Raw genomic sequence first — 13,395 nt, 5'->3', positions numbered from 1 at the left:
CTAAGATAATACTTTTAAAAAATTTGTTTGTGTGTTTTTCCTCCAGTCTTGTTTGATGGTCCCACTCACGGCACCCTGACACATAGGAAGAGCTCTTTAATACTCAGTTAAATAAGACATGCTTGTCTACAAGGGGCATGGCCTTTGCTGTAGAAAGATGGCTTTGTGCTTAAGGCATTGGCTTGCAAATATGGGTTCAATTCTTGGCTTTGCCATACATCTGTTGTCACTCGCATCTGTCTCCTTCTCACATGCTTTTGTTTGCTTTTGTGTTTAGACTGTAAACTCATCAACATAGCGACTATTTCCGACTACATGTTTGTACAGTATGTAGCGTAATGGGGGTCCTCATGTCAGCTGGGGCCTCTAGGACTATGTCAACAGAGCTTTGTGGAGCAAGCTGGTCGACAGACTGGGGCTTGTGCCAGTGATCTAAAGACAAGTGTGCAGACAGTGCTTTGAAGCTGTGGCTCAAGATGGAGCTCGGGCTCTGAAGCCTAGGGAGCGGGTGGGCTTTGAAGCCCAAGCTCCAGCCTTAGCTGCAACTCCAAAGCTCTGTCTCCCCAGCTCTGCTAGCTCAGATCTGCCCAGCCAGGGTGGGAAGCTTGCTCCCCTCACTCCAAAATGCTGTGTGGACATATCCCAGGCACTGCAGTACTACAAAGAAGAATGTTTGAAATTTATCTTCAAACACACTGTCAGCTAAGCCATGCTCAGAGACTCCATGCCACAAATATGAGCCAGTCTCCAAGTGCCCTAATGAGAGCAGCTGGCTTGTAGTAGGTTGTCTAATTGGCTACATTGCCTGATTGGTCTGCAGAGTTGGCAGACAGGCTCTAAAGCCAGCAGCAGCAGCGGACACAGTTGCTGCCTTGTTCTCAATCTTGCTCTTGCCTTGGCCTTGCATCACTCCAGGTTAACCCAGTTGTGACCTTTATCTCTGGTGCCTGGCCTCGGAATCCGGCTCTGAGCCTGGTCTGCAATCTCCAGCTACGGAGTCCTACTCCGACCACTAGGCACAACTGCCCACATCCTGGTCACTGACGTGGGCTATTACTGCATTGCCTGGAGACTCTTCATCCAATGTCTCACCTGCTGAGGAGATCTTCCCAGAAAAAGGAAGATGTCGTCTGCATATAGTAAAAAAGCTAGAATGAAACCAAACTCTTTATTATCGTCAGCATGCCCTTTTTAAAAATAGGGTTTCATAGGGGAAAAACACAGGTGTAAGAATGGTCTGAAGTCCAAAACTCCAATATCTTTCAAGTACATACTGCGCACGTGTAATCCACACACCACCTGGTTGTGGTGTTCTGTCCTATCTGGCGGCACTGAGACCACTTAGAGAAAGGGATTAATGAGTCTGCTCTTCAGAGCTATGGCTTTTAGTTCATGCAGTAGAGGCTCATGCATATAGCTCCAAAGATCCCAGGGTCGATCCCACCCACTGACGACCAGGGTCTGTTGGTGTTACAAGTAGAGGCTTGTCTGGGATTTCAACTAGGAAGTCTCTGAAGCTCGGGACTCACTTTCTCTGCTAGGGGAAGTATGTAACCCACACACCTCCTGGGTGTGGTGTTCTGTCCCATCTAGTGGCACTGAGACCACTTAGAGAAAGAGATTAATGAATCTGCTCTACAGCCATCTGGCTTTTACCTCATGCAGTAGAGGCTCATGTACTATGCTCCAGAGGCCCCAGGTTCGATACTGTCTGCCGACGACCGGGTTCCGTCAGCATTACACATACTGAGCCTTCTTACCAGGCTAGTTGATTTACATTCATTAAATTGCACCGTGATCTGTTTTTCTAAGCTGAAGTGCTGTGTGCAGCTCCATCTGAGTGCTTCTCCATGCTTAGAAGGGTAAATCTTTGCGAATATTGCTGAAAAGTTATAAATGGTGCAATGGGGAACATTTTATGAAGGCTTGTGGGTTTTGCATCAAAAGTAGTCAACTTTTTCATGCCTAATTTACTGCTGGAGCTATACAAATAAGTCATCCTAGCATGTTGTTCTCTTAGGGTACGTTTACACAGCAGTGGGGAGGTAGCATTCCCAGCACAGGCAGATGTACACACACTAGCTCTGCTCAAGCTAGTTCTCCAAAAATAGCAGCGTGGCATGAGCAGTGGCTTGGGCTCGTCACCCAAGTATGTACGCAGGGAGTCCAGATAGGATTGTACTCAGGTGGCTAGTCTGAGCTACTGCCTGGGCTCGTCACCCAAGTATGTACGCAGGGAGTCCAGATAGGATTGTACTCGGGTGGCTAGTCTGAGCTACTGCCTGGGCTCATGCTGTTATTTTTAGGCACTAGCTTGAGTAGAGCTAGCACGTGTAGGTTTACCTGAGCTGCAAATTACATCTCCCAGCTGCTGTCCCAGCTATCCCCATAGAATTATAGTCTCACTTGCTTGACACAGAAAATGTTTGCATAAGCAATGAATAAACAAAAGTAAGCATTTTTATTTATTATGAAACATTTATGTTGCAGTAGCACATAAAGTTCAGGGCCCCATTGTGCTAGGTGCTACACAAACCTATATAGAAAATGACAGCTCTTCTTTCCAAGGGCTTACCATCTAAGGGCATGCCTAAACTTACCAGGGATTGATGCTGCAGCAATCGATGTACCAAGGGTGGAATTAGTGGGTCTAGTGAAGACCAGCTAAATTGACCTCAGATTACTCTCCTGTTGACTCCGGTACTCCACTGGAACGAGAAGTGTGAGTTAAGTCGACAGGAGAGTGTCTCCCATCGACCCAGCATGATGTAGACACCACAATAAGTCGACATAAGCTACGTCAATTCCAACTATATTATTCATGTAGTTGCATAACTTAGGTCATCTTACCCCTGTAGTGTAGACAAGGATTAAGAGACAAGCAAGTAGATGTAACAAGCAAGGGGGAGAAGAGTACCAGAAACAATAGGATGTGTTCAATTCTTAACCAATTGGAAGCAGCAATCTCAGCTAACCACCTGCATAGCCCTCATCAGAATGCAATTTCAATTACATCTTTGGCATGAGGAGGTATAGGGGTGTTGCCAGAGTCAAGGAATCAAGTACTGTATATGTGACAGGCTTAACAGTGGCATAGGTTTTACACAAGGTTTCCATTTTATATCACTGCCCAGTTCTGATTCAGTGGAGCAGATACTGCCAGAAGTCTCTCTCCTGTACGTGTTCTGTCCATTATAGGCTTTGAAATTGGTGAGTGGGCTAAATGTGATGTCACCCACATGTATGACGAGACATCTCCCCACTCATTACCTTTCTAGAGGTCACTCCATAATGTCTGACATGCAGTATCAACCCCATCAGTGCAGACACAAAGATAGAGTTACCCTAGGAATGAATCTGGCTCATGGAGAATAGCCATCTGCCAGAAATTGACTTGAATTGAGGTTCATTCTCTGGATTTTTACAATAATACCAGCAGTGTGTCGCAGCATTTGGACAATCATAAAACAAAAATGCTAAACTTGAAAAATGTTTTATTCCGCTACTGAGATTAAAGCAAGCCCTAGATAGCTGTATAACTGCCAGGCGAATCATAGTGTGGCACAGTGTGTTGTAAGGGGAGATATACTGTAGCTGTTTAACAAATTCCAAACACTGCATCAAAGTTTCCAGCTTTGTTGCAAAGGACCCTTCAGGAGGGAAGATACATAAGGACCAGATGTAGGAGAGTGATGAAGATGCACTGTTCTGAAGGCTTCTTTCTGACACTACCGCTGGCTTTGCAGAATGATCCACGGGCTTATCTCTCCAGTTCAGCTATAGAAGAAAAAAACATTGCAGAGCAGCTGAAAAATATAAACTGAGACCATTATTGATTGGGAAATTGCAAACCCCATACTGTATGACTCATTCAATTTACAATGCTTTTCAAGCTCAGTATGAGAGAAGCAGAGGTGCATGGAGGATGGTTTCAATTTCCAAGCAGTGTTTTTGACCACTCATGCTTTTGAAAAGTAAAAATAATATCTTGGCTCAGAACTGACTGCAAAGGAGAGGTATTCTACTCTTGGCCCATTGCCTGCTCACACTCATGAAACCAAGCTTATATATTGTGATGGAAACATAACAGCTTATTCTGCCAAAGAATAGGTCATACATACTGTAGTCCATGAACTGAAGAATTATTGCTGCATGTAGAAAACTTGAACCAAATGGAACTGCAGAGATTGAGTTCTTGATATATTTGCAGTTTTTGGATACACCTGAAACATTTCATAGGGAAAAGCTTTGGTTAGCTGGTAATACAATGTCCAGCCAGAAACTCTGGGGAAAGTGCTAATTATTAAAATGATCAGGTCTGCCTTCGCAGACAAATGCACTACTTAAACAATTAGCTAAGGTTATAATAAACCCAAGACATGTGGCTGATGAGATGAAGGGAGTTAGCCAGCTGAGTTTGTCAGCAGAAGAAGGCAGGGTTGTGTGTTGTGTTTTGTTTTCCCTTTCCTTATCCTGCAGGTAATGTACAAGGAAGAACTTGCAATGGGAGGAAAATGCCGTGTTATGTACACCACTACTAGCTCTTCCTCTTGCTGCACCTGTGAGCCCCCCCAGCCAGACAGGCATCCTGAGATAGCTTCCACCCAGACCCAGCTCTTGACTTGCTGAGAATGCAGCCTGTGCAACAATACAAAAGTGCTAGCCGACACTTTCAGGCAGCATACTGTTTCCTGGGGCGAACTGTTTAGAAGCGACATGTCCTGGGGAACTGTCTGAAAAGCCATGATGCTAGAGAAGCCAAAATAAATCTGGAGTTTGCTATTAACCCTGTGTTAGCATGAGATTTTATATGCCAGATACAATGAAGCATAGAACATGGTGACTGTAGTAATAGAGTCCTAGACAGCAGGAGAGACCATTCAGAGCTGCACTGCAGAGCGCAGAATATCTCTGTCAGTACACAGTTTGTTTTACGAAACAAAGCTGATAACAAACAGAAAACGGAGGGGCTGACACCTCCAATGACATTAAACCTGCAAGCTAAGAATTTAGCTCCAGCATGGAAGAGCTGGAAAGAGGAATTTAACCTCTGTGTAGCTATTGCTGTGTCGGATAAAGAGGATGCTGTGAAAAAAAAGTTTTGTTACCTGATTGAAGAAAGGGGGAGAGAGAGAGAAGTGAGATGGTGTGCATGGAAATTCCCCAAGCTCAATGCACCTTAGAAGCAATAACAGGCTGTTTTGGTTACCCGTTATAACCCCCGGAAGAATGAGACAATGGAAAGATGTGATTTCTTTACTTGGGATCAAGCAGCTGGGGAGGGTATAGGTGAGTACAGCACTGATATAAAAGTGCTACCCACCAGTTGCAATGTTGAAAATATTAAAGATTCATTGATAAAAGACTGGATACTGTGTGGGATACGAGACATACAAGTACAATAGCAGTTGCTGAGGGAAGCTGGCTTAACTTTGGGGAAAAGTTCGGAGATATGTAGGGCTGCACAGCTCTCCCAAAAGAGGATTAGAAGGACAGTCAGCAGAAACTGTCAATACATAAGAAAGAGAAAGCAAAACCAGATACAACATCAGTAGATGACAAGAGTAAAGACCTGTGCAAATACGGTGGGAGAAAACATGTAAGAAAGGAAGAGAAGTGTCCAGCATATTGTAAACAATGCCATACCTGTGACAAATTTAACCATTTTGCAGCCAGGTGTTTGTCCCAACAAATCCAGAAAAAGAAATCCAAGGTGTGTACACAAACTGAAAAGAGCAACCTCGAGTATGAAAACATTATGTGGGTGACCAAGCAGATGATAAACATACTGCAAGAAGACCCTAGTAAGCACCAGAAAGAGATGTATACAGCCATGTTACTTGGGAAGAAAATGATACCTTTCAATTAGATTGTGGTGCAAATTGTAACATAATCCCAATCAGTCTGTTGAACACGGCTATACGGTTGGAAGAGAACAACCAGCTATTAACAATGTACAACCATAGCACTTTAAAGTCTTAAATTCTTTCTTAAATTAAGAAATCAAAGAACAAAAAGAAATACAGATTGGACTTTGTGGTTATAGATGATGAGACAGCAGTATCGCTTCTGGGCAGCAAGACTGCCCAAGCCATGAACCTGATAAAAGTACAGCTCCATATCGTAATGCAAGTGGATAGTGGGGTGATTGAAAACTCCTTGGATGGTATAACCTGGGATCAGTAGATGATACAGAGGGAGTATAGAGATGTGTTTCTGGGAGACAGATGACTAGATGGTGTTTATAAAATAGAGAATGATACTAGTGTGAAGCCAGTTAAATTGCCAAAAAGAAAAGTATTCATTGCATTACTACTGCCACTGAAAGATGAATTGCAAAGACTACAGAATTGTGGATTTATATATCCTGTAGAGAAGAGCACAGGAACACTGGATAAATAGTCATGTTATACTGAGAAAGCCATCCAGAAAACAGAATATACACAGACCCAAAGCCTTTAAACAAACCTTTGAAATGGAACCATTTCCTTCTGCCTACAATTGAGGACATATTACCAGATCTGCCTACAATAAGACTTTTTTACAGTATGTAAAATTGATTTTGGCATGTTGAACTGGATGAAGAATCCAGTTACTTGACAACTTTCGCAACTCCATTTGGGAGAAACCGATGGTTAAGGATGCCAATGGGAATCAGTCCGGCACCAGAAGTCACCAGAGCAGATTGACCTAAGCATTGGAGGGCCTGATGGGAATCCAGAGAATGTGCTGATACTGGGAGAGGGTTATAATCCAGAACAAACACAACCATGTCACAACTACAAGTTACTGCAATTTTTACAGCAATGCAGATAAAAATATTAAATTGAACCTAGATAAGCTCAGGTTGAGAGTAACCAAATGCCATACATTGGACATTTGTTTACCTCCAAAGGCCTGAAAGTATACCTAAATAAAGTGAGAAAAATTAGAGAAATGCCAAGACCCAGCTTTGTTAAAGGAGTCCTGAGCTTCTTGGGAATGGTCAGTATTTAGGAAAGTTTTTCAACCATCTGTCTGAGAGTTGTAAGATCCTGAGACAGTCGACACATTGAGACACATTATGGGAGTGGGCAGACCAATACAAACAAGCATTCTGGAAAGTAAAAGAAATGCTTAGGAAGGCTTCTGATGCAAAGGAACCCCTGATGCTACAGTGTGATGCATCTGAGTTGCATCTAGGTCTACCATGCTGGAATGGGGATAACCAGTTGCATTCGCTAGGAGAGTTTTGTCCATAACAGAGAAGGGGTATGTTCAGACTGAAAAAGAGTTGTTAGCAATACTCTTTTCTGGAATGGAAAAAATTCACTAGTACACTTATTAGCACTATGGACATACAATCTTACCTCATACCTCTCGAAAGCATTTGGAGAAAGCCATAACACAGTGCACCAAAGTGATTACAGCGGATGATGATGTGACAGCAGAGATACGATGTACAGATCCCCAGGCAGAGACTGGTGTTGGTGGACACCTAGAACTGTGCATACCTGCTAGAATCCAGCAAGGAGAGATCCTTAGAGGTCAAGGTGAAGACAATAAATATGGTACAGTACTTGCTTATCTTGGAAGAGAGGTTGAGAGGTACAGAACAAGACAGAATGCTGCAGATATTGAAACTCATGATCTTATAAGGATGGCCAGGAATGAAAGATCAAGTACCTAAAGAGAGAACACCATTCCTTCAGATAAGAGACAAGTTGTGTGTACTGAATGGCATTATATTTTGGGGAGAAAGAGGAGTTATTCCAGCAGCTTTTAGGAATGAGATTATGTACAAAGTTCATTAATCAGATCTGGGAATTGAAGGTTGCCTAGGGTGAGCCAGGGAGACTTTATACTGGTCAGGAATGAATGAGCAATTATGGATTTTCACGAAAAATATGCAGATCCTGGGAAGACCGTCAACTACAAGAGCAATTCTGTAGCAATACAAAGTTCCAGTAAGACCATGGGCAAAGCTGGAAATGGGTTTGTTTATCTTTGGAGACAAAAGTTACATGATCATTGTAGACTATTTTTACAATTTCTGGGAGATAGACTATAGACATACACAGGATTCAGAACAGTCATATGGAAGATAAAAGCGCACTTTGCATGGTATTGGATACTGGATATCATGTGTTCCAATAATGGACCACAGTTTTTTTTCAAAAGCATTCTGGAAGTTCAGTAAAGGCTTGGGAGTTTGATCACATAACATCTTCACTGGGGTATCCTCAAAGCAGAATCAGCAATAAAAACTGCTAAGAAACTATTGAAAAAAGCAAAAACTGCAGAGGCTGTCCCATACTTAGCACTACTAAATCACAGGAATACTCCCTTGCAAGGCCTAAATTCTAGTCTGGCCCAAAGATTGATGAGCTGGAGAACAAAACACTCTGACAAGTGGAAGGTTGTTAGAGCCTGAGTATTCAGGTGCTTCAGTGGGGAACTAGGGAAAAACCAACAAAATGGACAAGTGCTTTACTACAAGAAGTCTGCAAGAGATCTGCCAGATCTGGAGTTGAGTAACAAAGTGCATATACAACCATTAACAAAACAGGATAAGTTCTGCCACAAAACTACAGTTGTGGAAGCAGAAAACCAAAGATCATATCAATGGCAAATAGACAATGGACAGACAGTGAAGTGAAACTGTAGGCACTTCAGGAAAATAAAAGAAACCTCTAAGCATAGTACAGACAACACATGTTTTTGGGTTCTACAGCAGGAGAATCCCAATCCAGATTTGTTAGAAGTGGACAATATCAAGGGTATGCCAGAGGAAAGACAGGAGGAAGAGGGTGTTTCGGCAGAGACTTCAGCAACACCAAGACTGTGGTTGAGCAGACTGGAGGAAGATAGCACCAGGATGGCACCAGTGAACCATACTGTACTAGAAGAGGGCAAATTGTTAAAAGACTTGCTCATCTGAGGGATTTTGTGTGATGGACTAGCACCTTGTACAGGTATATAGCTAGACAAACCAATAAGATGTGAATGCAGTAACTGCAAGAATGGTCAGCATCTGAAAGGAAAACATTAGATTATTTTATGAGTTATTGCTGGGGTGATTGACAGTTTTTTGTTAAAAGAGAAGGAGAGTAACAATATGAAAGAGCTAGCAGACCCTTTCGGGCAGCATACTGTTTCCTGGGAGGGAAATTTTTGGGAGCGACACCTCCTGGGGAACCGTCTGAGAAGTCATGAGAGTGAAGAAGCATATTGTAAACAGACACAATAACACTGGAGTTTGTTAATTGACCCTGTGCCAGAGTGAGATCTTGTATGGCAGAAGATCCAGATGCAACGAAGTATAAAACAGCCTGTATATCACTGCTGCTGAAAGCCAGGCTGGGGGAACCACCTTAATACAGCGTTGAAACTTTACTATGGAGAAGAAAAAGGCTCCTTTCCCTTTATTTTTTTAGTAATTTACATTTAATGTAGTACTGTACTGTATTTGCTTTTTTATTTTTTGGGTCTCTTCTGTTGCCTGATTGCGTACGTCCAGTTCCAAAAGAGGTGTGTGGTTGACTGGTCAGTTTGTAACTCTGGTCTGAGGTTCTACTGTATTTCTAATATCTGCTTCCCATGTTATAACGGTAATGTTTAAACGCTTGCTCTGTAATTATCAAAATGCTTGTTCAGACTGTAAATTCCTCACAGTCAAGGGAGAAGCATTACCAAGTGTGAATATTAGTTTGCCCCAAGAGGAGTTATCTCCTTTTGGACTGGAGACCTACAAGGAACATCTAGATGTTACAGGAAATGATGTTGGTGTTTCAGTTGGTGCTCCTCATCATGGTCAAATTCTAAGTCTGGTATTTTAAATTACATTCTGCTCCATGATACTCTTCCTGCAGCTTCATCTGGATAGGGTCTTCTATTCATATCTCATTTAGTGTAATCTTTTTTTCTGCTTCCTGATTGGAAGACTAAAACTTTTAAAACAGGAGAATAACTAATAGGGAATAACAAATAGCAAATACTTTTGTTTGCACTCCAATACTTCCTTATTAATTTTTGTTGTATCATCGCTTCTAAAAGCATGAGTTGTGGACCAGACCCTCCATGTGCTAGGTGCTGTACAAAGAGAGAACAAAAGACACTCCCTGCCCCAAAGAGTTTCCAATCTAAATATAAAACAAGAGACAACAGATGGCTACAGCCAAGCAAGGGAGCAGAAGGAAACAACAAGACAGTATTGGTCAGCAGGAGAGCCAGTGGTCTCAGTACACCAGCCCAACCAATGTAACATATTCTGTTGGCATGCCAGCAAAGGAGAATTTTAAGCAGGGATTTGAAAGAGAACAATGAAGTGGCTTTGTTGATGTTTACAGGGAGCACCTCCCAAGCATGACAGCAGCAGGGAAAGTGATTGTTTGAAAACTGGACAAGTGGGTGGTGGAGGCTGACATCATGGGCCAATCAGAGAAATGACAGGTAGGGTGAGGGTAGGTCAAGAAGGGCTCTGAAAGTGAAGACAAGTAACTTATGTTTGGCATGATAGAAAATGGGGAGCCAATGGAGGGATGCAAAAATGCTGGGACCTGGTCAAAGTGACTGGCTAGGAAAATTTGCAGCAGCATTCTGAATGGATGTGAACAGGGCAAGATGGCTTTCCGTCAGGTATCCCTTCCCCAAACAATCATTTGAACAAAATCCCATTTGTGTGAATGTTCAAGGGTCATGAACCAACGGCATGAATGTGGGCAAACTAAACAGTCCTGCATAATTCAAACAAATATTGACAAATATTGTATTTGCAATATTCAACCAGCTCTTGTGAAAAGGATTCAGGGGGTTCCACCGGCGTCAAGACCCAAAAAAAAAAAAAATCCAACCTATCTGAAGTCCTTTTGTGGATGCAAATTTAGGCTGAAAATCTTCTGAAATCAGGCTTTCTTCTGAGATTTATGGTGCTGCCTGCTCCCAATATGGCCAGAAATACTGAGCAGCCAGCTTGTCTCATGGCATTTCCCTGCTTCCAGTCCCAGAGGAAGCCCAGATATGCAGAGACTGCAAAAATGAAAAATAATCAAGAAAAGCTCAACTTTAACTTCCAAAAAAAGGTTTGGATCATTTATTCTGAATAATTGAAATAGTTTCTTCTTGTAAATGCTGTATAATTTCTGCTGACTGTTATTTTGCACAGTTATTTGTATTCTTGTTTGTTAAGCACTTTGCATGTGAAAAGAGTTATAAATGCTGAGTTGAATTATTGTTAGTACTGTGCATTTTGGATGAAATTCACCCTGTAAGAGGCCCGCACAAGAATATACTCCATTAAGACCTATTTTGAGGGCTTCAGTGGTGCATAGGCTTTGCACAGGCCCTCTGCATGGAGGTGAATTTCACTCTGCATGTACATGTACATTTGGCAAGAAATCAGCTGGGACAAAATTACAGATAAAATATTTAGCTTGAGGTTTGGGGGAAGATTTTGTAGATTTTTAAGGTGAGAAGCGATCATTATTGATCATCTAGTCTGACTTCCTGCATTGCACGGACCAGAGAACCTCCCCCGTAAATTCAGCATCAAGCCCATAATTTCTGTTTCACCTACAGACTCTCTTTTAGAAAGCTATCCCATCTTGATTTAAAGACCTCAAGTGGTACGGATTCCACCACATCCCTGGGCAAGTTGTTTCAATGGTTAATCAATCCACTATTAAAGATGTGTGCTTTATTTCCAGTGTATTTACGTGTATTTATAAGCCATGGGCCACATTCTCTGCTGGTGTGAATCTACTGACTTCAGTCGAGTTATACCAATGGAGAATTTGATCCAATAAATAATACACCATTTCTCAGGTCCAGGAGGATGCATTGAAATATCTCACCTTTTGTACCAAGTTGTAGTCTTTAAGCCCTGGTCAACGCAAGGTAACTTACGATGACCTAGCTATGTAAGTGACTACACTAAAATTTTCAGCTAAAAGTGTCAACGTAGACACTGTGTTGCTTACATCAACTGTTGCTGGCTTTCAGAAGCTGTCTCAGACTGCCTCACCCTGACAATTCAATCAGTGCAAGTGCTCCTGGTGAGGATGTGCACTGCCAACATAATGATCAAAGTGTGGAAATGCACAAGCGATGTAATTACAATGGTGACTGTATGGTGATGTAAATTAAGTCAACTTAAGTCAATTTTGTAGTGTAGACATGGCCTTAATGAACGACATTAGACATTTGCACTGCAGTTGTCTCGGCTGGAACTAGCGCCTATCAAAACTCTTGGTTACATAGAGTAGGAATATTTTTGCAACAAATTTAAATTTTGCAATAAATATAAGTTTTGTGGTATAAAAGACCAGACTTTTCCCTGTTTACAGTTCTATGGACTTTCTGATGCTGCTCCATGCAAAAATTGCAAGGTATTTTTCCTTCACTTTGTGATGGGTTGACCCCAGTGGCAGCTCGTTTGCACCAAGGAACATGGTTTGAGTCCTAACACAAAAGAGAGGCTTTCTTCAGCCTGAATCCAAATTTGTAGGCTTATATCAGCCAGGGGTCACACTGCACGAAAAGTCAGTGGCATATAGTATATAAATACATTGAAAAGCAGAACAAGTGTTGAAAAGGGGGATATATTAGCTAGTAAAATAGACAGTGCCTCAGCTAATAAAGATGTAAAACTTAACAAGAGAAATATAAGAGAGGTAGTAAAGAAAAGGATTTATTCATAGGAAAGTTGGAGGTATAAGAAAGGCTACAAGTAATTGCAAAAGTATCCAGTGAGGGAATTTTGTTGGAGAAAATGAGGAGAATGTTTACATAAGGGGAAGGTTATTTCTCTTAAGGGAACAAAGAGCATACAGAGAAACCAAGCATGCAGGCTAATGTTTTATATTCAGTAATGTGGTTTTTAGTAGGTTCTAATCAGACCCCCAATGGTTTCTGTGTTTTTATGGTGGCAGAAAGGCTGGCTGTAACATTGCCAGTCAGCCACAGCATCCAATCTCGGATGGGGGAAAAGGAGGAAGGACAAGACGAGAGACTTTACTTTGGTTTCCTTGTGCCCCCATGACCAACTTCTATCACTAGAGCTAAAGCACTGAGGCCCAGATCCTCAAAGCTATTTAGGTGTCTAACTCCCTTTGAAATCAGAGAACAGTAGCAGATGGCAATCCTCTCTGGAGCAGCCATGATGTGTGTGTGGGGAAGAGACTTGTAACAGGGGCTAATTATGCACCAAGGAACCCTTCTTTCCAGGTGAGCATGTTGTATGCAGCATCTGCTTAGACCAGCAGTGATGAATTCTATGAGCCGCTGTTCCTTGGGATGGCGGACAGTTTGAAACAGAGAGCTAGCGAGAGCTAAGCAGGGCTGGCTGTAGCTGTAAAAGGGCCTTGTTACTGCGAAAGCTACATCCGATGACTTTCTCCTAGTCTCAAGTCTTTGTCG

General features: G+C 42.2%; 1 long non-coding RNA gene across 4 annotated transcripts in view; it reads left to right on the top strand.

The window, feature by feature from the left end:
- LOC119860375 overlaps window positions 1–13,395 on the top strand; it is a 122,838-nt gene that overhangs the window by 54,490 nt on the left and 54,953 nt on the right. The window lies entirely within an intron of this gene.

The sequence above is a fragment of the Dermochelys coriacea genome, chromosome 8 (genome assembly GCF_009764565.3).
Source record: "Dermochelys coriacea isolate rDerCor1 chromosome 8, rDerCor1.pri.v4, whole genome shotgun sequence".
Classification (NCBI taxonomy): domain Eukaryota; kingdom Metazoa; phylum Chordata; order Testudines; family Dermochelyidae; genus Dermochelys; species Dermochelys coriacea.
This window is presented reverse-complemented; position numbering and strand designations above follow the sequence as displayed.